The sequence below is a fragment of the Sorex araneus genome, chromosome 2 (genome assembly GCF_027595985.1).
Source record: "Sorex araneus isolate mSorAra2 chromosome 2, mSorAra2.pri, whole genome shotgun sequence".
Lineage (NCBI taxonomy): Eukaryota > Metazoa > Chordata > Mammalia > Eulipotyphla > Soricidae > Sorex > Sorex araneus.
The window spans coordinates 172805088-172829464 of NC_073303.1; the positions used below are offsets into that span (position 1 = coordinate 172805088).

The 24377-nt window shown below is 34.7% G+C and overlaps 1 non-coding gene across 1 annotated transcript; it reads right to left on the reverse strand.

The window, feature by feature from the left end:
- Positions 1-20518: 20518 nt before the first annotated feature.
- On the reverse strand, positions 20519-20625 carry LOC129402831 (U6 spliceosomal RNA). Its single transcript, XR_008628871.1, has one exon. It is a non-coding gene; the product is annotated as a U6 spliceosomal RNA (small nuclear RNA).
- Positions 20626-24377: the final 3752 nt, after the last annotated feature.

The following is a 24377-nucleotide window of genomic DNA, read 5'->3' on the forward strand; positions in this document are numbered from 1 at the left end:
AGAGACTTCTTACAGCAATGCACTGGGACTGTGAGCTGGGCTATGCAATTTCTGGCAGAATTTTCCCTGGACTTTATACAGAAATCCAAAACCGTGCGGACGCTGCCGCATCCACGCGACTTAACATTTATAATTGTCAGCTATGTGAAATGGTTCCTTTTGAACAGGTCTGACTTGGGGGGGAAACTCCAAATAATAACAGTAAGTTTTTGTTGAAATATTGAAGGTTATTAATGTAGCAGCCACCTCTCTGGACTGTGAACTAAGCAAAAGCCCCACGCTGCCGACGCGGTGTGGCGTACACCATACTATGAGGCGCGGGAAGGGGGATGAGGGGGGAAAAAAAAAGGGAAAAGGAAAAAGAAAAAAAAGAGAGAGTTATGTACTTGTAGCAGTGGGGCTCCATATCTCTTCATTTCCAGCAATGGAAAACTAATTATCAAATGCTTCCTTGGTAGTAGGTCTGTCTCTCTTGGGTGGAAACTCCAACAACTATAGTGAGTTTTGTGTTGAATTATGGAATGTAATCAAGGTAAAGAGAAAATGAAGTGAAATTCATTAGTTATACAGTAGGGGGTAGGGGGTGGGGGCGGGGGATATACTGGGGTGTTTGGTGGTGGAATATGGGCACTGGTGAAGGGATGGGTGTTTGAATATTGTATAACTGAGACATAAACCTGAGAACTTTGTAACTTTCCACATGGTGATTTAATAAAAAGTTTTAAAAAAATGTCTACGAAGAAATGTACATTTTCAAAAAATCTAATGTAAATCCACTGGTAATTTATTCCATATTTATACTGGGAAATATTCGAAAATTGAATTTTATACTCTGGTTCATTTTGTTTTTCTCACGTTTATCCCAAGCCAGTTTTTTATTTAGAGGAAATATATATATATTACTTTTTGTAAAGGTATAGTTTCCTCAAATAATCCTGGAAATTTACTCTTTTTAGATATGGATCATTGGAGAAGTAAAAAAAAGAGCTTAATTAACAAAAATAATTGGGTAAATTCCTTGAAGTCTTATTCAGCTGAAGATATGACAGTTCAGTTCATTTGGTGCAAACATCAACTGTAGTGGTGCACATATTAAAAGATCTGATTCGGACTGATAGCTCAAAGATCTCAGACTGTACAATATTTATTTTAGAAATATCTAAAGCAATTAGGTCAAGAGTTTAACATTTCATTAAAGCATAGTCTATTTGAACCTTTTTCGCAGACATAATAAGAAAGATCTAAAATCAACAGTTATCTGTTAAGCTTTGATAATTCTTGTTGATATTCTCTGAGAAATATTCAAAAAGAAAAATTTAAAAAATGGAAAACAAACACATTTACAGTATATAAGGACTTCATTGTTTTAGGATAGATAATTTTTTATTCACTTAACATTTTTTAATGAAGCAATAGCTAAAAGGTGTTTAGTAAGTTTGGGTATGGTAAATATATTTCTATAAAAATAAAATTACAGTAGTAATATTATCTTCACAAGATACAATCTAAAGTGCCTTAAAGTTGTTTATGTCATTTTTTAAAAGACTATGCAAACTGAAAACTGACTTCCTGTCCAACATCCCTGTATAATAGCATTACAAAGTATGGATATGTACAATGCCATGAAGGAAATATGAAGCACCTGAAAAGGAACTGCATAGTCTAAGGAAGGCAGAGAGGGAGGAAAAACGGAGGGAATCTAGAACAAAAGCATGTCTTATAAAATCTTTTCATGCCAAGCCAGAGGGATAGAATAGAGGTTATACTATTTATACTGCATAGTCAACCCTAATTTCAGTATCACTGTCATCCCGTTGCTCATTGATTTGCTTAAGCAGGCAGCAGTAACGTCTCCATTGTGAGATTTTGTTGTTACAATTTCTGGCATATTGAATATGCCATGGAAAGCGTGCCAGTCTTTGCTATGCAGGCAAGACACTCTCATTAGCTTGCCATGCTCATGGTAACCTAGAAGAAATTATGGTCATTCCTAAATATCCTCAATTGAGATTTTTATAAAATTCATAATTGTAGGATAACATAGCCTCAGGAAGTTTAGGTTTATTGGGTTACTCCCATTACAGTGCTCCCATTCTTTTTGTTTATTTGTAGCTTCTTTCTTAGTGTTCTATTGACTTGTAAATAATATTTTTCTCTTCTCCTTTAGTCCTTTGCATAGTTTATTCAGAGCAATGTCCTTTTTGTATGGACACAGGAAGACTGAGCAAATGTTATGCTTTTGTAACCTGGGAGTCATTTGACTCTACATGATATTTTCCTCCTGGGCATCTGTTCTCTTGACCTAAGCCTCAGCTGCTTTTACTTCCTAGCACCCCCAAAAGCAGGGTCCCGACAAGGGACGAGAAGGACCCAGAGCAAGCGGTGAGTTGTGTGCTGCCCTGGCATCGAGATGGGCCTGGCCAAAGTGCCTAATGCTTAACTATAAGTTAAGAGCTTGATCATGGACAAATGTTGTCATGATCCAAACAGTGATAACTAGATTCGGATCCTGCTAGGGTGAGGAATGATTAATCTGGCCTGAGTGCTGTGGTCTGAGTCTGTGGCAAGATGTTGCCAGGAGAGCTGCCTTGCAAGCCTCAATGTATCCTTGCTATGTCCATACAAAAATAACCAGTATTAAGATGTTAATAAGTGTTTAGACTAAGGAAAGGAAAAAAACCCTAAGAGTCAGGAAGGGCTTTGGAATGCCCTGCCCTCAGGAAAGGCTTTCTTATGTTGATTTTGCTACCTGGCCGGGGGGTGTAGCCTAGAGGGCAAGGTGGGAGAGACAAGTATGAGGAGAGATTAGAGAAGGAGAGGCTGGAGTTGATGCAGAGAGAGGCCGGAGCTGGGAGTGGAGTTGATAAAAAAGATGGAGGATTGAATAAAGGGTAACTAATCAGCAACCAGCTTGGTCCTCGTTCTTCCTTCGCCTGTCCTTGACCACTGGCGGTCCTGATCCAGTCCACACACAGCAGTTCCAGAGCAACAAACTCGGGCGGTGAGACAGAGCCACCCGGAGTTACCGGGAGTGTACATGCCCCTTGGCGAGCTTTAGTTTTTTACACATAATGACCTGGAAAAAAAAAAAATATATATATATATTACATATATATATATATAATAAACTAAACACTATTCATTAAAAGGTTATCAGTGAAATGTCCTCTGTGCAATCCTCTCATTTGTAAGGTTCATGTTCTAAAATTCCTCCAATGACTACCAATTACATAGGCATAATGATCTGGTTGTTATGTTACATGTCTTTTTCACATACTGCCAGTTTAAGATACTTTTGTTGCAGGAGTTAACTTTATGTGTATTATGTGTGTGTGGTGCGGGTGGGTGGGGAGAAGATGAGATGGTAAATATGTATGTGTAGCTGGGGATCACACACATCTATGTGAGAAATGCATCTAACTGCTAAGTTTCATTCCTGGATTTGATTAGTTTGTTTTGGGTTTAAGACCACACCCGGGAATGCTCAGGATCTGGTTCAGAGCTCAGGGTGGAGGCAAGTCGAGGCAGCACTAGGGATCAAAAGAGGGGGCCTCCTGCATGGCCTCCAGCCCGCTAAGTAAGCCCACTGGTTAATTATGTATATTTTAAGTACACCCTAACCCTAATTTAATTCTCCATAATTCATAGGGTCCCCAGGCAATGCCAGGAATGAGCACTGATCCCATAGTCAAGCATAAGTCCTGATCACCAGTTGTGGTGGCCCCCAAACAAAACAAAATAAGACTTTTGAAGCCACTATAAATTAAAATCTCCAAATGGATAAAGGAAATAGGCTATAGTATACACTTACTGAGTTTGTTCATTTTGAACTGCAAACCATACTTCAAATTTATTTAAATGACTGGACTTGTGTGTCCTCCTTATGGCAGAACACAAGAACAGAGTTTATTTAAAAAAAAAAATTACAGAAAAACTCCAGCCCACAAAAGGATTTACATGATGTGAAAGAAAATGAGTGTCTGGGTACTCTGTGTAAGGTAAGCATAACAGGAAAACATAAAAGTATAGAATTTGATCCTATATATATTACACATTAAAATATACATGCATATAAGGGCAAATACATAATGGAACCATAAAAAGATATAGTGATTTTTTTTTTTTTTTTTTGCTTTTTGGGTCACACCCAGCAACGCTCAGGGGTTACTCCTGGCTTTGCACTCAGGAACTGCTCCTGGAAGTGCTTGGGGGACCATATGGGATGCCAGGGATCGAACCTGGGTCGGCCGCATGCAAGGCAAACACCCTACCCGCTGTGCTATCGCTCCGCCCCCCCCCAAAAAAAAGATATAGTGATTTAAAAAGTAGAATGCAAAGTTTGAGACTGCTGTTTTATTAAAGAGTTAGAATTATATTTTCCTATTAATTAGAGGTTCTAAATCCTTAGCCTTGCAGCTGGGCAGAATGTGTTGTGTAAGTGTATGCAATTCTGTGCAATTGTGCAAGAATGCTAGTTTCTCTTTTTCTAAACTAGAAAAAAAAAACAGTAGAAGTAGATCAAATGAATGCAGAAATGAAGCAATGCAAAATTTAGCATCACTTACTTTGCAGCATTCAGCTAAGGTGTGGGGTAAATAATAGAAAATTCAATGCATTTTTCTCAGGACATTATTGATCAATGGCATACATGACATTCACAAGACTGTATCAATTAAGCTGCTGGAGAAATTGAGAGACATGGAGTATGCCAAGGATATATTACATGAATTATGATATCAAAGTAAGGCAAGTTTAATCCAGACCATCTTCAAGAACATTCCTTGAAAAGGTGCCTTGAGAAAAAAGTATGAAAAAGTAATTTGCTTTGAGCTTTATGGATTTCTGACTCTTGCACAATGTTTGAAAAGAATCAAAACATTAAGTTTTTTTATTCTTCAATACTTCAGGAATACTTCTTATTTATTGAGAAATGAGAGTTGATTTAAACTGGAGGCAAATCTAAAAAACATATTTGAGAAAATATCAGTGAAGTAATATAGTACTCACCTATGCTATACCTAGAAAGCTAATATCTTACCGTTAAAGATCTAGCATTAATAGTGAGTCTTTCTGACATAATGCCCGTGCATGCTCACACACACACACACACACACACACACACACACACACACACAATGGTTTATGTATCTCACTCTGGAATAAAAATCACTATATCATTGTCATCCCATTGCTCATTTATTATCTTATACATATATATTTGCACACACACATATTCATTGAATTTCTATCGTTTACAACATCACATCCACGAAGTGTTTTCTTCCCCAATAAAGTCATAGTGGTCTCTGCACTCCTACAATCCACACTTAGTTGTCTTGGTCAGCTCTTCAGTTTATTGTCTGTGACTTTTTTGCTCCCCTATTGTGTATGTGTATATTCTATCTGTGAAAGAGGTCATATTGTATCTGGCCCTTTCCTTATAACTGACTTCACTAAACATGATACACTTTACTTCCATCCACATAGTGGTAAATTACAAAAATCCATTTTTTTATTACTTTATTGTATTCCATTAAGTAAATACACTATAACTTTTTTGATTCATTTCTCTTAATTAGACTTTTGAGTTGTTTCCAATTTTGGCTATTATATTAAAAGATGCAATGAACATAAGTGTATATGTCCTTTGGGGTCAATAGACTTGTGATTTGAAGATAGATGTCAAGAAGTGGCCTTTCTGGAATTCTATTCTTCATTTTTCAAGGAATCTTCATATTTCTTTCATTATGGGTTGAGCTAGAGAACAGTTCTAATATGAATAAATGAGATTTCTTTCTTACCACATCTGTACCCAATGGTTATTTTCCATATTTCGGTATATGCCATCCATCATCATTGGCATTACATGATATCTAATTGTTGTTTAAATTTTCATTTCACTAAAAATAAGTTATAACGACAGCTTCATTGTATGCCTACTAGCCATCCACATATTTTCTTTGATAACTTATCAATTCATACCTCTACTTATTTTAGGATTGGGTCTTTTGATTTTTTACACTGGGATTTATTCATGCTTTACAGATTGTAGATATTAATTCTCTTATCTGATGAACTGTTTATATATATTTTTAACCTTTCAAAATCTTTTAATTTGTTTAATAGTTTCATTTGTTAGCTATGGCTTTGCTATAGTAGTCTGCTTGTTGAATACAATTTTGTAGTCAGTTTCATGGAGAGTTATGCCTACTTTTTCTGATATGTATTTTATAGATTCTGATCTAACTTCATAATAATCTATTTAGGTTTGTTACTTCCCTATGATTCAGTCTTGGAAGTTTGTACTATTATAGGAATTCATCCATTTCTTTTAGGTTCTCAAACTTGGTGGTATTGATTTGTTTATAGCAGCTTTTACGATATTTTTTATTTCTGACATGTCTGTTGTTATTCCTCCCCTTTTATCATTGATCTTATCTATTTGGGCCGGTTTTCTCTTTCCTCCTGAGTGAGCCTAGCTAGGGATTATTGATTTTAATTATTGTTTTAAAGGATCAGTTATTTGTTTAATTGAACCCTTGTATTATTTTCTGGTTTTATTGTCATTTATTTAACTCTAAATTTAGCATGCCCTATTTTCTTCTTTGGGATTAATTGGTAGGCTTTTATTTTATGTTTTATCACGCTGTAACTTTATGTAATTCATATGATCATTTTTAAATTTTTCCTCCTGTTGTGAACCTAGATAGATATAAATATTCCCCTTACTACTATTTTTACTGTATCCCATAGCTTCTGATAGTTTGTGTCTTCATTTTCTTTTCTTTTTTAACATAATTTTTATTTTTTCTGTAACTGCATCTTTGATCTAATTACTATTTAACATAATGTTTCATTTACAAATGTTTTATCATTCTCCAATTTTCTTGTTATATTTGATTTCTGCCAGGTAGTTTTATGGTCTGTCAAGATACTTGGTATGATTTCCATTTTTATGATTTTATGGATATTAAAATTGTGTTCCAGCATGTGATTTATCTTGAGAAATGTTTCATGTGCAATAGAAAAAAATATGTATTCAATTTTATAGGTCTAGAGGGTCCTGAGTATGTCTATGAGACTTAGTTATTGAATGCCCACACGTGATGGTCACATTTTCTCTTGATGATTTTTCTGGTTTATCTGTATAATCAGATAGTAGAACTGATAAAAGGGACATAAAGAGTGACAAATAAAGTAATCCTCCCCCCAAAAAACACCAAGATAGAATATGCATATTTTTTACTCCAAAAGTTGATTTATTATCAATTGTTTAGAAACTAAAATGCCCAACATTTATTTTATGTATAATTATTTGCCCCCTTACTAAACATCATTTATTTCATAAATTGATGGCACAGTGACAATGGGGTACACGTACAATTGTAAATGGGATACATTTGCAATAAAAATGTAGTGTTAACTTGGCAGAACTTGTCCTTCAGCTAAAGAAAGGATAAAAAAGATTTTAAAAACTTTTGTATTTTGGATATTTGGGGGATGAAAGAATATTTTCGATAAATTTTTGACAGGATTGTCTTCTCCTTTTAAGTATTCTAGAATTTGATGACACTAAATTTTTTTAGTGTAGTTCTCTTTTACCTAAAGGTTTTTTTAAAATTATTTATTTTATTTATTTTTTATTTTTAATTAGTGAATCACCATGAGCGTACAGTTACAGATTTGCACATTTTTGTGCTTGTGTTTCCCTTGTACAATGATCCAGAACCCATCCCCTAGAATATGCATATATTTTAATGGTTGTAGATTAATAGGAATCTTGTCTTTTTTCCTTTTTTTTGAGAGGGCCTTCATCAATGATCCTTGAGTAATGATTGTCCAGCAATCCGAGGCAGACTGGAGAATGTAGTGCTGTTCAGATCCTGCAATGACAAGGGCCACCCCATTTGTATTCAAGATCCCCCTGGACCACACTGAGTGGTGTTCAATGTCTCCTATAGGGATTTAGTAAGTGATCCTCAGGGGGCCACGTTTAACCGAGGTTGAATTAGGGTCAATTACATGTAAGGTTTCTGTTTTATCTCTATACTAGCTCTGCAGCCCTATCAAGCTGTCTTCAAATGTATAAAAGTTACTGAGATTATTTAGGGAGTGGTTTATAGGAGATTGGTACTGGTGTTCTACAGAGACGAGATCACATAAACTTCATAATCTGATTGCCAGGAAATGAATCAACAGATAAAAGAGTTTTATTCCTACATAAATAAACAAATCAAGAGGAAGGGAACATTGGTTCTTGTACAGGAAGCAGTTTGTAATAAGATCTTGTGTGAGAAGTAGAGTTTCATATTAAATCATTTAATGTGGAGATTGCATAATTTAGATTGGTTCTGATTCTGTAATTAGGAGAACAGTGTGATATAAATCTGGATTGAATATCTATAAACAAATAGAAATGATTACATAAAAGTATAGTAAAGAGAAAACAAAATTAATCATTTTAACAAATAACAAATAATGTTGAATTTTCTGGAATATCATCCTTGTGCCCAGGTCTTACTTAGTGTATGACACAGCTATAACTTTTACTGTGATGACATGCATAATATTCCAGTTATGCAGAAGGAGCTTGATATCTATTATAAAGAAGTTAACACATATAAACACTTTACCATGTGAAGCAGTATATAAATGTTTAATATTTCATAATTATTGAAAACTGATATTTACAAAATAGAGGAAATAATCTAGGGAATGGGAAATTAGTTTATAAAGATTATTTAGGCCTGTTTTGAGCAATATGTCAGATTCTTGTCTAAAGCCTCTTTGATAGGATCTAAAAGAAATAGTGATTACTTAATATTTTCTGTCTGCATTACTGATGATAAAGGTTAAGACTGAATAGAAATTTGATCTAGGGATATACAGTATTAATACAATAGTATTATAAGAACATATTAGTTCCAAGTTTCATTATTTTATCAGCATTACTAATGTCCGACTTTAAATATTCTGATGTAGTAGTTGAGCTACTGAAGTTCTAGAAGCCTCTGGGTGCTTTTAAAATTAACTCAGGTGGTGTGAAATTTAGTGAAAATTATAAAAATAAGTATGATAAAAATGAAAAAGTAAGTTCTACTCAATGGGAAAAATATTTCAAATCATGATTTAGCAAGGGGTAAATAGCCAAAAATACAACAAGAAAAAACAAAGAACAACCTAATTAAAAAATGGGCAAGATCTAAATGGATTTTTTTTCAAAAAAGACACACAGATGGCAAGAAGGCACATGAAAATGTTTATCATCTCTCATTATTGAGGAAATGCAAATCAAAACAACAATGAGATATTATTCTACACCTGTGCAGATGGCTATTATCCAAAAAAAAAACTTGTTGGAGAATATATGGAGGGAAAGGACCTTTGTACATTGTTGGTGGGAACATTACCTGGTGAAGCAATCAGTTCTCACATACGTGGGTATGAATACTGAGATGAAAGCACTAATATGAAAACTCTAATATGAAAGCCAAAGTTTAAGGAGCTATATGCATCAGAGAACAAACCTCATCATATATTCAGTGTATGTCAGCATTGGGGTTTAAACTCATAGAAATTAGTTACAAAATCTTAACCACTGATATACACAGAAATATTTATCAGAAACATTTTTATGGTGTTGAATTTTCCTAAAATACAAAGTCTAGAGGGCTGGAGCAAAAGCACAGCGGGTAGGGCGTTTGCCTTGCACGTGGCCAACCCGGGTTCGATTCCCAGCATCTCATATGGTCCCCTGAACACCGCCAGGAGTAATTCTTGAGTGCAAAACCAGGAGTAACTCCTGTGCATTGTCAGGTGTGACCCAAAAAGCAAAAAAAAATAAAGTAAAATAAAATAAAATATAAAGTCTAGATTGTGTTAACATTTCTTGAGTAATGGACTACTGAGTGATGAATCTTAACAGTGCATTGCATAGCCATGATAGAAAGAGGAAATAAAAACTTCACATTTTGCAGGTTGAACACTCAATTATCTGGTTTTGCCCAGCACTGTTGAGGCTTCATAGGCATTGCTATGGCATCGTGAGTAGAGACATAGATTTCAAGGTGATGCTAAAAACAAAGATTGTTGGTGTAGCTGTCTGAAAGCAGCCAATATCTGGAAAATCACCAACTGGTTGTAAACTATAAAACAAGATAAAACTTAGAATGACAAGAAAAATTAATTATGCATAATCTCAACATTTAAAGCTATAATATATGTAAGAATACAAAACAGTGAATTAAACATACAGACTTATGACCAGCAAGCCTATAGAGATATTTAGGGTGGATTTAAAAATGCCTAATTTTATTTGCAAAGTAGGTAATAATAATTTAAATATGAGAATGAGACCAAATGACCTTTTCGTGCGTGCGTGCACGTGTGTGTGTGCGTGCGTGTGTGTGCTTTTTCTCCTTACGCACTTAGGATTTATTCTAAACGTTTGACATTTTCACAGTCAAACTGATTATTCTTATCACTCTAAATTTAATAAATATAATTAAGAAATTAATATGTTTATTAATTTTGTACTCAGTGTTGTAACTTTTATTAAAATTTTGTTTTATGTTACTATATTAAACATTTGTGACCTATTAAATAGTCTAGAAGGTTTTATTTGTTAATTAAACAATTGAAATCCTTTAAAAGCAATAGAATATATTTAATTTATGAATACAGTTTAAAATGCTAAAGTTGTTTAATTAGGCGTATAAATGTTACCAAATTCTGCTCAAAGAGACATAAGAAATTGGTACTGAAATATTTTGCATTTGGAAATATAATTTTCATATGTAGAGCTTAAAAGCTCAAAGAAGGACAAGTTTGAGAATTTAATAAATTGAACATTAGTCTTTGAAAACAAAGCAAAAACTAAGTCCTCTGAAAATAAAAAACCTCTCTTGAGAACTTAATGAATTTACAATAATGCATAATTTTTCAGAATTTTAAGATAATCAATTATTTGGTAAATCTGCCCTGTAATTATTTTCCTCCTACCAATCTTCCCACTTTCTAGTATGAACTACTATTTTGTTGGCTGTTAGCCCTAAGTGTTTCAGGCTTCATTAGTTAATTGCCCCTTTTCTTCCCTCCAGAGCTTATCATGCTCTTCTAGCCTCTCTCATTTAGCTAAAGTTTATCTTTAACTTTTCTTTTGTGTTTTACCTTTCATTGCCACAGTTCTCCAAGTCAGTCTTGGTTACTTACAAGCTAAAACTTTCTGGTGATTCTGGACTTCATATTTGTAGTGATTTTTATATGAAGTACTGAGTATTTGTACTTGCGTCTCTATTTTTCCTATATCCTTTTTTGTATTTTACTATCGAGCAATGTCCTTTGGTTAAGCACAAAAAGATCATTAATTCTATGCTCCTAATATTTGGGAATTGATTGGCTTTGAAATATATCTACTCCTGGACTTCCCAAAATGGAGGTCCTTCCATGGGACTGGGATGGACCCAGGGCAAGTGACGAGGCTACCCTGGCATCAAAATGGGACAGTCTAGAAAGCATTGATGCAAGCTGTTATGACTTGAGACAGACCCCTGATGAGGAAGGACAAGCTGAACTGGGATGAGGAGACTTAGTCTGGGGTTTTCAGTAAAAGCCTTGCTTGCCCTCAGAGCCCAGAGAACTAAGTGCTGGGATCTTTGTCTCTTTACTGTGTTTATCCAAACAACTGCAAGTATTGATAAGATATTATGAAGTAAACTTAATTGCTTAACATACACAACTAGGAGGAAACACAAAAACTACATGTAGATGTCCCTGGGATACAGAGTTAATCTCCCCAAGAGTTTGCCTCCACAAAATACTTTGCTTTAATCTCAAGAGAATTACCTCTGACAAATGTTTCATTTCTGTAAATGATCAATCACACTTATGTCCCATACCTCAACCCACCGCAGATGTTCTATAAGTATCATAGGCAGCTCTGCATTAAACAGGGCATTTTTAACATTAGGCTGTGGTTCCCCATCTCTCTGTATCTCTGCTGGGGAGGCCTGGGAAGTGACTCTTAGCCACCTAATGCATGTGTGGCGCGGCAACCACACGTTTTGAACTCACACCATTTCAGCAATTAAATAATTCCTGTGCTAAAACTGAGTATTGAGCACAGACATCATTCCCTTTCTATCTTCTTTTAAAGCATTTTCCAATATGTAACCTCATGAGTATTTCAATTCACAGACCTTCACTGTCACCCAATTTAAAGTTAATATATCTAATGTGATCAGAACCTTGCCCAACACATTTGACATACTAAATACAGGTGATTTCCTTGGCCTAATATAATCATAATCAGGTGAAATGAATTGTATCCGGTACATCATTTGGTTTTTATCACCAGCCTTTTCGCTCCTTTGCTTTGATCCTTCTTACTCCCACAATGCATCCAAGTATCCTGTACTTGAGGTCTTGGTATAATGGAATTAAATAATGTGTTTCTTTGTCTGTGGTTTACATTATTATGCTCACAGTCAATAAATATTTATTGTATTTTTGTGGTATTTTTCTTTGGGGGGGTCCCATTTCAGGGCTTACTCCTAGTTCTGCACTCAGTGTAATTCCTAGCAGGGCTGAAGAGAACCATGGATTGTGCTGGAGATTGAACCATGTTGGCTTTATGCAAAATAAGCACATTATTCATTTTACTGTTGCTCGGGCCTATCACGTTTTAAAAAATTAAAGACTGATGCAGCTCTCTAACAAAAAAGTCTGCAAGCACCAATTATACAAAAGTATATGCTAACATAATACTTATCACATTTTCATAGAAATGTTAAAATTGGGTTTTCAAAATCTGTGTCTTCCAAACTTTAAAAATTCTAAATTTCTAGTGCATACCAATATTAGACAATAAACTTTATCGATGTTACCTGTGTTTTGATTTCTCCACAATCTAACCATCATCTGAGCTTTCTCTCAAGCTCCCTTTCCTAAAGATACAGTTGTATTGAAAGGAGGTAAATCTGGCAATGACCTCTTAGTATTTAAACAAGTAAAAATCATTTGGTTTTCAGTTTCAGCGAAAAGCAAAAAATAGTTAAACTTATTGATAAAATAATTTAAAAATCCTAGAAAGGCCAAGATCAGGGCCTCTTTATTACCAATTAAGCAAGTTTTGAATATTCCTAAAAATAATGATAATTTTATCAAGCCAAGTTATTGAAAAGATATACTGCTGATAAGAAGAAAATTTTATTGGCATAAATTTAATATGCCAATAAATTTATAAATTTAATATGCCATAAAAATATAAAATTCACAACATCCACTGCAATGAAAGATTAGTTCAAAATATGGTGCATTTTTTAATTTGATGAAAATTGAGAGAGATGAGGAAATTACAGAAGAAAATTTGGAAGGTATTAGAAACTGGCATAGGAGTTTTAAAGAAATAAATAGTTTGTCACATACTTGTGCAAGGTAAAGCAAAAAGCATTCCTGCAGAATCTAGAGTCAGTTATCCTTAAGTCAACTGGAAGTATATCCAATAAAATTACCCAAATAGATTACACTAGGTAAAATATCTTGCGTGTATCACTGTATCACTAACATCCTGTTGATCATCGATTTGCTCAAGCAGGTCCAGTAATGTCTCTATTTATCCTAGCTCTGAGATTTTAGCAGCTTCTCTTTGTTCATCCTTCCCAATGGTGCCACATTAGAGGTTCCTCAGGGTCAGGGGAATGAGACCCATCATTGTTAGTGAATTTAACATATGAATACACCATGGGGAGCTTGCCAGGCTCTTCCCTGTGGGGGCAGTAAACAGTAAACACTCTGTAGCTTGCCAGGTTCTCTAAGAAGGAGAACTAGGCTATCAGATGTTGAGCGGCTGCATCACAGCTGCGTGCTTCTGGGAGCTTGGTTTTATAGTCTCTGGATGTTGGCCATTGATGGGATTTCATGGCGCCGGCGGCAGTTTCTGCGTGTGACTGCCTAGCTACTGGAAAAAGGGGAATCTCAGTGGAAGAGGTCCAGTCCCAATCCAAGCAGCCTTGGAAATCTCGGCCCGGGTCCCACACAATTGGGTTCCTCTCTGCCAGTTCCTTCATGCATGAAGCTCATCTGAACATGTGGAGTGACCTTGAGCATGGCTGTGCCTGAGTTCTGGAAGTCTTCAACCTTTAGTTGGTAGTTCATTCCCACTCCAGCGATGCCACCTGTAATAAACATCTGGCAGGGAGGCAGCCCTGGGAAAGCCCTGGCAGCTCTCCCCATCGGCCACCCGGGCTTGGGGGTCAGTCCCGGGCTGCCTGCCCAACCGGGGTATCCCAAGCCATGGGGCAGATGGAAGAGGAAACGAGGGCCAAGCCAGTTGATTGATCAGTTGTCATTTATTCCATTCTCTCCACGGGCCTATTCCAGTTTCTCTGAACTCCCCATTCTAGTCTCACACTGTCCCTCATTCCTGTCTCCTTCTGTCACTCCTAGCCCCTCATTCCTCCATCCCAGCTCTCTAGATTCTCCTTACTTGTATATTAAAAAGAAAATAACTGAAGATGGTGGTGCTTGGACTTTCATAGCTAGAGAAAGAAACCAGTGACAGATCTATTATGACAAGTAATGCAACTGGCAACTTTAAGTTGAAGCCAATGCTCTTTTACTATCTCAAAAGTCTTAGACTCTTTTGGAATGATGGCAAATATATTCTTCCAGAGCTTTATAAATAAAACTCCAGCAAAATATATGTTATATCACATACTCTTACAACTGGGATTATTGAATATTTTAGACCCATATCACTGTTTATAACTACTGCCCAGAATTATTTTTAAAAAGGCAGTTTCAAAATAATGCCTATTCGAAATGCACCTGATAACCAAAAAAACTTGATGACTATGTACAAGGAGACTTATTCTATCTTCATGACCAACAGCACTGCATTTATTACCTGACCAATATGGAAAAAGTGATAGAATTTTAGATATTATTATTTTAAAAATTTATTTTACGACTATAGCTTTTATAGATAGTGATCCTTCTGATAAAACCAGAGAAGACAATGTAAAAATTGTTTTTTTTAATAACTCACCATTCAAGTTTCATTAAATTATTTGAAATTCATATGTAGAAATCAATATATAAACATTAATAGATAATTGGAAGATGAATACATTGCTTATCAATGACTTTAAGGTTCAAGAAGTCATAAAAGAAAGTAATGCAGATATGATTGATACAGAAGATATTTAGAAATATAGTTCAGATATCTTACCAAATTGCTTTGAGTCAATAAATGACTGAATAAGGAGTTGCTTAGTAAAAATGAGAAAATAAATCAATGTCTTGAAATCAAATCTACTCTTGGTGAAGATGTGGACATCTTTGAAATGAAAGTATAATTTAGAATATCACATAAGTTTGATAAAGCAGCAGAAAATTTTGAAATTATTGATTCCAAATTCTATGGGAAAATGCTCTTTATAAAATTGTATAAAATGCATTGTATTAAGCTCTGAAATTTTAATTAAAAATATTCAATAAATATGGAAAACTATCTTGTTTAATGAATTGATATTGCCACATCTACTTTTTTAATAACCAATGTGATGAGCTAGCAGATGTTAATATTTAGGCAATATTCTATACTATATATATGAATACATATAAATAGATATACACATAACTATATATGTATGTATATAACTCGCTGAATGGTCAGAGGATGCTGAATATGTTAATAATTATTTATATTTAATTAAGATTACATATTTTAGGGGCTGGAGTGATAGCACAGCTGTAGGGCGTTCCCCTTTCACACGGCGGACCCATGTTCTATTCTTCTGCCCCTCTTGGAGAGCCCAGCAAGCTACCTAGAGTATCACGCACACATGGCAGAGCCTGGCAAGCTACCCGTGGCATACTTGATATGCCAAAATCAGTAACGATAGGTCTCACAATGAGAGATGTTACTGGTGCCCGCTCGAACAAATCGATGAGCAACAGGATGACAGTGTGGTGACAGACATTTTTTAGACAATATTATTGCAGGCATTAATATAATACAGTGTAGTGTAAGTCAGTGTTTCTCAACCTTTTTTCAACTGTGCCTTCCCATCCATCCTTGGTTCTGTTCTGTGGCCTCTCATCATACTAATTGCTGCCTAAGTTTTACATTGCTGGCTCCATGGGGTACAAATGTCTCCTGAACCAAGAAACACCACTGAAAACCTAGCGTTAACATGCACTGAGACTTTTCAATTTGGGTGCGTGTTTGGGGTTGGGCCATACAGGCAATACTGAGGGATTACTAAAGGCTCTGTACTCAGGAATTACTTCTGATGGTGCACAGGGGAACATAAGGGGTGCAAAGGATTGAACTTAGGTTGACCATGTTCAAATCAATCAACCATGTCAATGTACTATCTCTCCAGTCCCACACATATTGAAAAATGTGTTACTCATTTTTTTAAACTTCACATAATTTTTTTAATAGTTTAATTTATCACTTTCTTGTTCTGTTATTCATTTTATTTCAACCCTCTGTTATTGTGGTGCTCTACAATCAAATCTATCTATATTATTAGTAAGTGTATCTGTATATAATTGCAATTAGTACAGTAATCTTTCCCTAATATGTCAACATATATGTTGGAAAATTACCATAATTTGGCATCTAATTTCTTCTTCTGCTTTAGAACAGTAGTGCAGTTGATTTTTATCTTGACCTAGAATATTTTAATATTTTCCTAATTAAATTTACTGATTTGCTCACTATCAGTTTTTATCAATTCAGTGAAAAAATAATTTGTTGTTATGGCTTAAAGTACTCTCTTAGGGGATGGAGCGATAGTACAGTGGGTAGGGCGTTTTCCTTACACGCGGCCGACCCGGGTTCGATTCCCAGCATCCCATATGGTCCCTTGAGTACGGCCAGGAGAAATTCCTGAGTGCATGAACCATGAGTAACCCCTGTGCATTGCTGGATGTGATCCAAAAAGAAAAAAAAAAAACTACTTTCTTAATTATTCTTCATCTGTTCAAGTTATATTTTAAATCATTTATCACCTTGCCTTTTTTGAATAGTAATTCCCAAATATTGTGAGGGCCTATCATTTTATAAAGAACTTTTAACTATTATTACTTGCAGACAAGGGAATGCACAGCAGCATTCTGCAGTCATCGATTTTCTTGGAGGCTATCGTGGTCAATCCTGTCAGTGTAGTAAGCAGGGAGATAATGAGAATCAAACCAAAACATCTGTTTTTTACACATTCACAGTGCCTTAAATACACAATTTGCCACATCAGCAGTTCTAACTTTACTTCTTAGCACATTACCTCTGGTTATAATATCTGAAATAACTCTACCTATGATCTCTGTGATTAAAGTCTCAATGCTTGCAGTTCTCAACCAAGCATACATATACAAATCACTTAGGAGCCCCAGCTTAATGAATATCACCATAACCAAATTTCTAACAATTTACTTGTTGATTTTATGTTGTGAAAAAGCTTTTCAGGGATTTTTCATACTCCTGTATGGTTCAGACTTTTCTCTGAAAAGGCTATATCTTAATTTCAGAGTCTTGAAAGCTAGAGAATTTTTTTATACACTAAAGAGATAAAGAGATGTCCCTTCTCTGAAATATTTCATGGTACTAAGGAAAAATCAACTCCATTTTCCAGAGGTATTTGTTTACATTCTAGGATAGTTAGAAAATGGATTCTGTGTATATTTAGTGCAGAGATGATTTAATAGAAGCTGGTTTGGGGTGCCCAAAATAAATTATTTTCTTTCCCTTAACTGCTACCTGTTCATTTTCCAGTGTAAAGGTGGACATTAATGAGGGTTGGTGTGAAGGCAGATGGAATAGAGAAGGGATCACTAGGAAAATGATGGCTTGAGGAACCAGTTGGGATGGGGGATGCATGCCTAAAATAGATAATGGATCAAACATGATGACCTCTCAGTGTCTGTGTTCCAAGCTATAATGCCCAAAAGTAGAGAGAGAGAGAGAGTATGGGGAATATTGTCTGCCATGGAGGCAGGGGAAGGGTGGGAAAGGGGGGTTATGCACGGGATATTGGGAATGTGCACTGGTGGAGGGATGGGTGTTCGATCATTGTGAGATTGTAACCCAAACATGAAAGCTTGTAATTCTCTCACTGTGATTCAATAAAATTAAAAAAAAAAATAGAAACCTCAAAAAAAAAAAAAAAGAAAAAGAGGGGTGGTGACTTCTAAGACATTGTCTGGAGGATCCAGGAGTTTGGAATTCTTTTGCCAGCAACTTTATTTTATGAAATGAGATGTTCTTAGGTACTTTAATTTATTTCTGTAATGATAGAGGTGATGGTTTCAAAAGGCTGAGTGCATGCTGTGAATGTTGTTCATGGGACAGAAGTCAAGGAGGTGCTTTAATATAATTATTAAGTTTTCCATAAATTGGGGTGTAATGGATGTATAGGAAGATGAATTGCACCCAAATCTGTTGTGAATTTTATTTCTTCAATCTCCAGTCAGAAACTTTACAGTAATTAGAAAGAATCATGGGGTTTTTTTGCCTTTTTTTAAAAATTTTTGTAGAATAGGACGTTTGCCTTGCACATGGCCAACATGGTTTTGATTCCTCCATCTCTCTTGAAGAGCCCGGAAAGCTACCCAGAGTATCCCACCTGCTTGGGAGAGCCTGGCAAGTTATAGAGGGCGCTTTTGATATGCCAAAAACAGTAACAACAAGTCTCACAATAGAGACGTTATTACTGGTGCCCACTCAAGTAAATCGATGAACAACCTGGCAACAGTGCTATTACAGTGCTACAGTGATACCAGCCTCAGGCATTGCTTGTATTGCTACTCAAGGAGACCAGGGGGTACTGGATATCAACTCTGGCCCTCTTGCCACATCAGCAGTTCAGTTGAACTCAGTTTCTGAACCTAACTTTTTGGCCCAGAATAGTTGTAAGTTTCTTACTACTTGGTAGCAGTTCTTTTATCATGGTATAGTGATTATTAATATTGAATCACTCTTTAAATTAATTTTTGAACACAGACTGGTAAACTGCATTTTTTTTCTAGAAATGCCTCCTTAAAGGTATGCAAATGTGTTTAACTCAGGTACCACTGAAAATGAAGTTAACAGCTACAACAGCACCCCAAGGTAACATTTCCTGATTAAAGAATGGCCACAGCCAGCTCGTGGGATGCAGCCATATCGCTTTCCTAAGAATTGGTGTCAGACTTCAGACTCAGACAGAAGGGACTTTATAGATATTTCTCTCTTTAGAAGACTTGACAGGTGTTAGAAATACACCTGTCTCCCGAAAGCAAGCCGCGTATCTTCTCACTCATTTCAACAGAGAGCAGAGGAAGAGAATTTTCAGACCTAGTGTCATTCATTTTTATTTAGCAATGGAGAGAAAGCATCAGTATTAACTACTAATCTTAAAACTAGCAGCAATAAGAATTATATCTCAAACACTACTCTGAAAATAGAAAACAGTACTGTTAGAAGATAAGCATTCTTTTCAATTAGTTCTCTGGATTCAAAACTATATTTATCCTCTAAATAATTGAAATTGGAATATTGTGAGCTAATTTATAACAATCTGTGGGGTATTATATAGAGCACATAAAAGTAAAACATATAGTTTCTGGTTTAAATGCAAACTGAATCCTGTAGTCAAAACTACTACCTGACAAATCAAAAGTCTATTTATAGATCAGGAATTATTTAATCATATTGAATATTTATTTCAATTTATTTTCTCTTCAGCTATCAATTTCTAAATAAATTTGTATAGCTTGATGAGAAAAGTGATTTCATTAAAAGTTACATCAAACTAAAATCATAAGTGTAGTCTAAATCCCCAATTAATTTGGATTCCATAAATTAAAGATATATGATAACACAAGGTAAATTACACAATTTAAAATAAAATATGCTTAAAATTAAAGCATAATTTATACCAGGAGGGATCTTTAAAGAGAAAATTTGTAGATCTTGGTGAGGTTCACTTATTTGTATCATGAGATTTCTTATATAAATATGCAGTGTTCATTGAAATAAAGACCCAGCAGAATATCATTGTGTCAAGATGTTAACCATTTCATGCCTCTTATTCCTATAAATTAGTAATAAGTAATACTAATTTTAATGTTTTTTGTACTTATATTTTGTGAAATTAAACTAAATTGATCCTGGATTTGAATTACTGACCTGAAAAGTTTCCTGATTTTGAATTGCTAAGTGATTTGAAATCAAGAAAGATTCCAGTTACATTACACCAGTCAAATCATTTAGTCATATTTCATTGTTTTTAATAGGATTATCATGAGATAAAATTACAAAGTTACACTTGTTTGAGCTTCAGACATATAATGTTCCATACTCATCCCTTTATAGAGTACATTTCCTGCCACCAATGTCCCCAATTTCTCTCCTGTTCCCCTTCTTTCTTAAACATCCTTAACAATTCCTCTCTAAATTCTGATTGACCATCTGGGCAAAAATCTTCACACATGAGCCTGATGAGGTTATTCTGCATCATTTTTCCATCACAAAAATATAGTGCACTTCACAAATTTGCATGCCATTCTTAGTTAGGGGCCATGCTGATCTTCTCTGTATTGTTCCAATTTTAGTATATGTACTGCCTAAATGAGCATGTGACATTTTATTTACTATAAAGTATTGGTACCATTTAAGCTTTTTTCAAGCCAGAATGATAAAAACATATTTTAAATGTTAAAAAGTATGTGAATACATATATGTGTACAAAGTTTGAAAGTGTTTTAGATTATTTTTAAATTATAATTTTCTTTAATATCTATTAAATATAAAATTGCCATTGGAACCAGTTTTAATAGAAATAAAAATACATAATTAAAATACTAATGCTGATAAATATTTATAAAATCATAGAATATCATATGAAGTATATCGATTTAGCATTAAAATGTGAAAATTCTTTATTTCCAGATTTTTGTTTAACTAAAATAAATTAAGGAATAAGCAGAAAAATGTATTGAGAATGACATACATTTAAACAAATATTTTTTAAGTATAATTAACTCTGATATTTCAAAAGTAGTCAACATAAACATAAAGTCACATAATAATATTATGTGTAATAAAGTAATAAAGTCACATAGTATATATTGAATAATCACAACAATCCTTGAAATATTATTTTCCAGAGATAGTGTAGCTTATATGTATTTTTAGAAGCAAAATATCATCTTCTTATTAAATTTTGATCTACCTTAAAATTCATAATGTTTTTATTATCCTGAATTTCTATTTTCACTATGTTGATTACTTTAGGTTGCTGTATTGGTGAAAAACTTATATAAAGTTGTCTGTGTGCTTTTCCAATGGTGAATTTGTATATCAACAAATATATAACCCAAGTAACTTCAACAGTATCATAATAAACCATTCCATTCTCCAACATGTTTATCTATACTTCTTTTAGGTATCTCTCATATCCTGTCACTTGTTACCAGAAAAAGTCATTCATTTTATTTGTGGTAGATTAATTTTCCCTGTTCTGGAATTTCATATGCATTGAATTTCTCAATATTTCCCTTTGTGTCCAACAAACTATACTTGAAATAAATTCATGCTGTTGCATATATTGGAAATGTATTCCTTTACATTAAAATAAACACTTTAGCTATTAAATCAAATTTGTATTGGTGTTCATTTTTGCTTTGTGAAAAAGGTACAGTAAGCTATTATGTGGCTATTTTTGTACATGTATATCTACATTTTATGATATACACCTAGATGTGGAATTTTGGGGTTCTATGTATACATAAAATCACAATATTAGGGCACTGTCACTGTCACTGTCATCCTGTTGCTCATCGATTTGTTCGAGCGGGCACCAGTATCCTGAGAGACTTATTGTTACTGTTTTTGGCATATCCAATATGCCATGGGTAGCTTTCCAGACTCTGCCTCTCGGGCTCAATACTCTCAGTACCTTGCCGGGCTCTCCGAGAGGGGCGGAGTAATCAAACTCAAACTCGGGTCGACTGAGTGAAAGGCGAACGCCCAACTGCTGTGCTATTGCTCCAGCCCAATATTAGGGCAAGAAATTATATATATATGTATATATGTATATTCAATTTTCTCTTCAGATTTGAAGTTAAGCAGTTCTCAGCTCTAAGAGTATCTTAGAAAAAATATGGGGGGAAATAAAGGGTTACAAGTATTTTTTACTTATTTAGTTTTATTTTAATTTAATTTTTTAATTAAGTTAAGATGATTTACAATGTTATATGTAGCTGAGTTTCAGACAGAATGTTATAACAAAGATTCCATCAACAGTTTCAACTTTCCTCCACCAAAGTCCACAGTTTCTCTAGTCTAACTCCTTGACAGGCAGATTTTTAAGCTTACTTGATATCTCTCTTGTTTCAGTTTTGTTGTCTCTGTGGTTTACAATACTCTTATATAGCTCATTGGTGCATTACTAATAGTGCCCAAAGGCTATCTTCTACTCCTATACCTCTCATCCTCCTTTTCTTATTTTCCTCCTTGATTTCTATTCTGCCCTTCCCTACCGTTCTCAGTTCTATAATTTAAAGACTAGGTAATATAGGTTACCCTCGCCTCCGCACACTTCATACCTTGCATTCCCCTGGTCTGTTATTCTATACACCACAGACAAATCAGATTTCTAGTATCCATATGTTTTCTTCTAACTTATCTCCCTAAATGTGATAACATGATATCTTCTAGTTCCATCCAAGATACAGAACATTGCATGAACTCATTCTTCCTATTAGTCGCATTGTATATATGTGTATATATATATAAATACACATACACACATATTTACACCCATACACACATATATGTGTATATGTAACACATATATGCATATATCACTGTCACTGTCATCCCATTGCTTATCGATTTGTTCGAGTGGGCATCAGTAACGTCTCTCATTGTGAAACTTATTGTTACTGTATTTGGCATATCCAATACTCACGGGTAGTTTGCCAGGCTCTGCCATGCAGGCTCGATACTCTCGGTATCTTGCTGGGCTCTCTGAGAGGGGCGGAGGAATCAAACACGGGTTGGCCGCATGAAAGGCGAACGTCCAACCACTGTGCTATCTCTCCAGCCCATATGCATATATAACCTCATATATGATATCTATATATGTGATTTAAATATAATGTAATATATAATATTTATTTTCCACTCACACTTAACTGCACACCTAGGTTTATTCTGAAATTTAGTCATAACAATTAACCAATGACTAATTGTGTGTATATATCTCTTTAAATGAATTTTTGTTTGTGTTTTAGATGTACATACCAAGATGTGTGATTGCCAAGTCATATGGCAACTTATTTTAACTTTTATCAAAATCTCCATACTGATTTCCAAAGGGGGTGGATCAGACATTTCTACAAGCAGTGGTAAGTGTTTCTCTTTCAACTTATTTCTTCCATAGAGATTGTGCTAGGTTTTGGATGTGTATCATTCTCACTGGTGAGAAATGATACATTATTGTTGTCTTGATATGGATTTCTCTGATAATATATGATGATGAGTACTTTCTTTGCCTGATTAATTAAGAATTATAATTCTTGGGACTGGAGTGATAGCACAGCAGGTAGGGCATTTGCCTTGCACGTGGCCACCCCGGGTTTGATTCCCAGCATCCCATATGGTCCCCTGAGCACAATCAGGAGTAATTCCTGAGTGCATGATCCAGGAGTAACCCCTGTGCATTGCTGGGTGTGACCCAAAAAGAAAAAAAAAACTATAATTCTTAAAAATTAAGCATTCTAATGGCTGCATTTGTTATAGATGGCCATTACAATTATGAGTATGATTCCTACTACCCCTTTTCTACTGAGGGTTTTAACATGAACGGATATTGAAACTTGTTAAAATTTTTCTCAACATTTATGGTATTATTCATATGATTTTTATTTGTCCTTTTATGGTTGTAGGGTATTGTGTCAATATATTTGCATATGTTAAACCATCCTTTCATTCCTGGGATGAATTCCACTTGAAAACATTGTATATATTTTTTGATATGTTGTTGAATTCAGTTGGCTAAGATTTTGTTGAGGATTTTTGTGTTGATGTTCAACAGGGAATTTGGTCTGAAATTATCTTTCTAGTAGTGTCTCTATCTGCTTTGGGTATTTGTGTAAAATTGACTTCATAGACATTCTCGGGGATATTTTCTATTCTAAAGTATTGGAAAAGCTTAGAGAAAAATACATTCTTAGAAATAATTGTATCTTGTATGACAGGAAACCAATTCTAGCAGTATGTGAATCGTGTCAGAAACAGGAGATTTGTATAATCTTATGCAAATAAATATTTGGTTGAGTTAATTCATAGAGCTACTAATAAGAGTCAGGTAGCTTGATCAGAC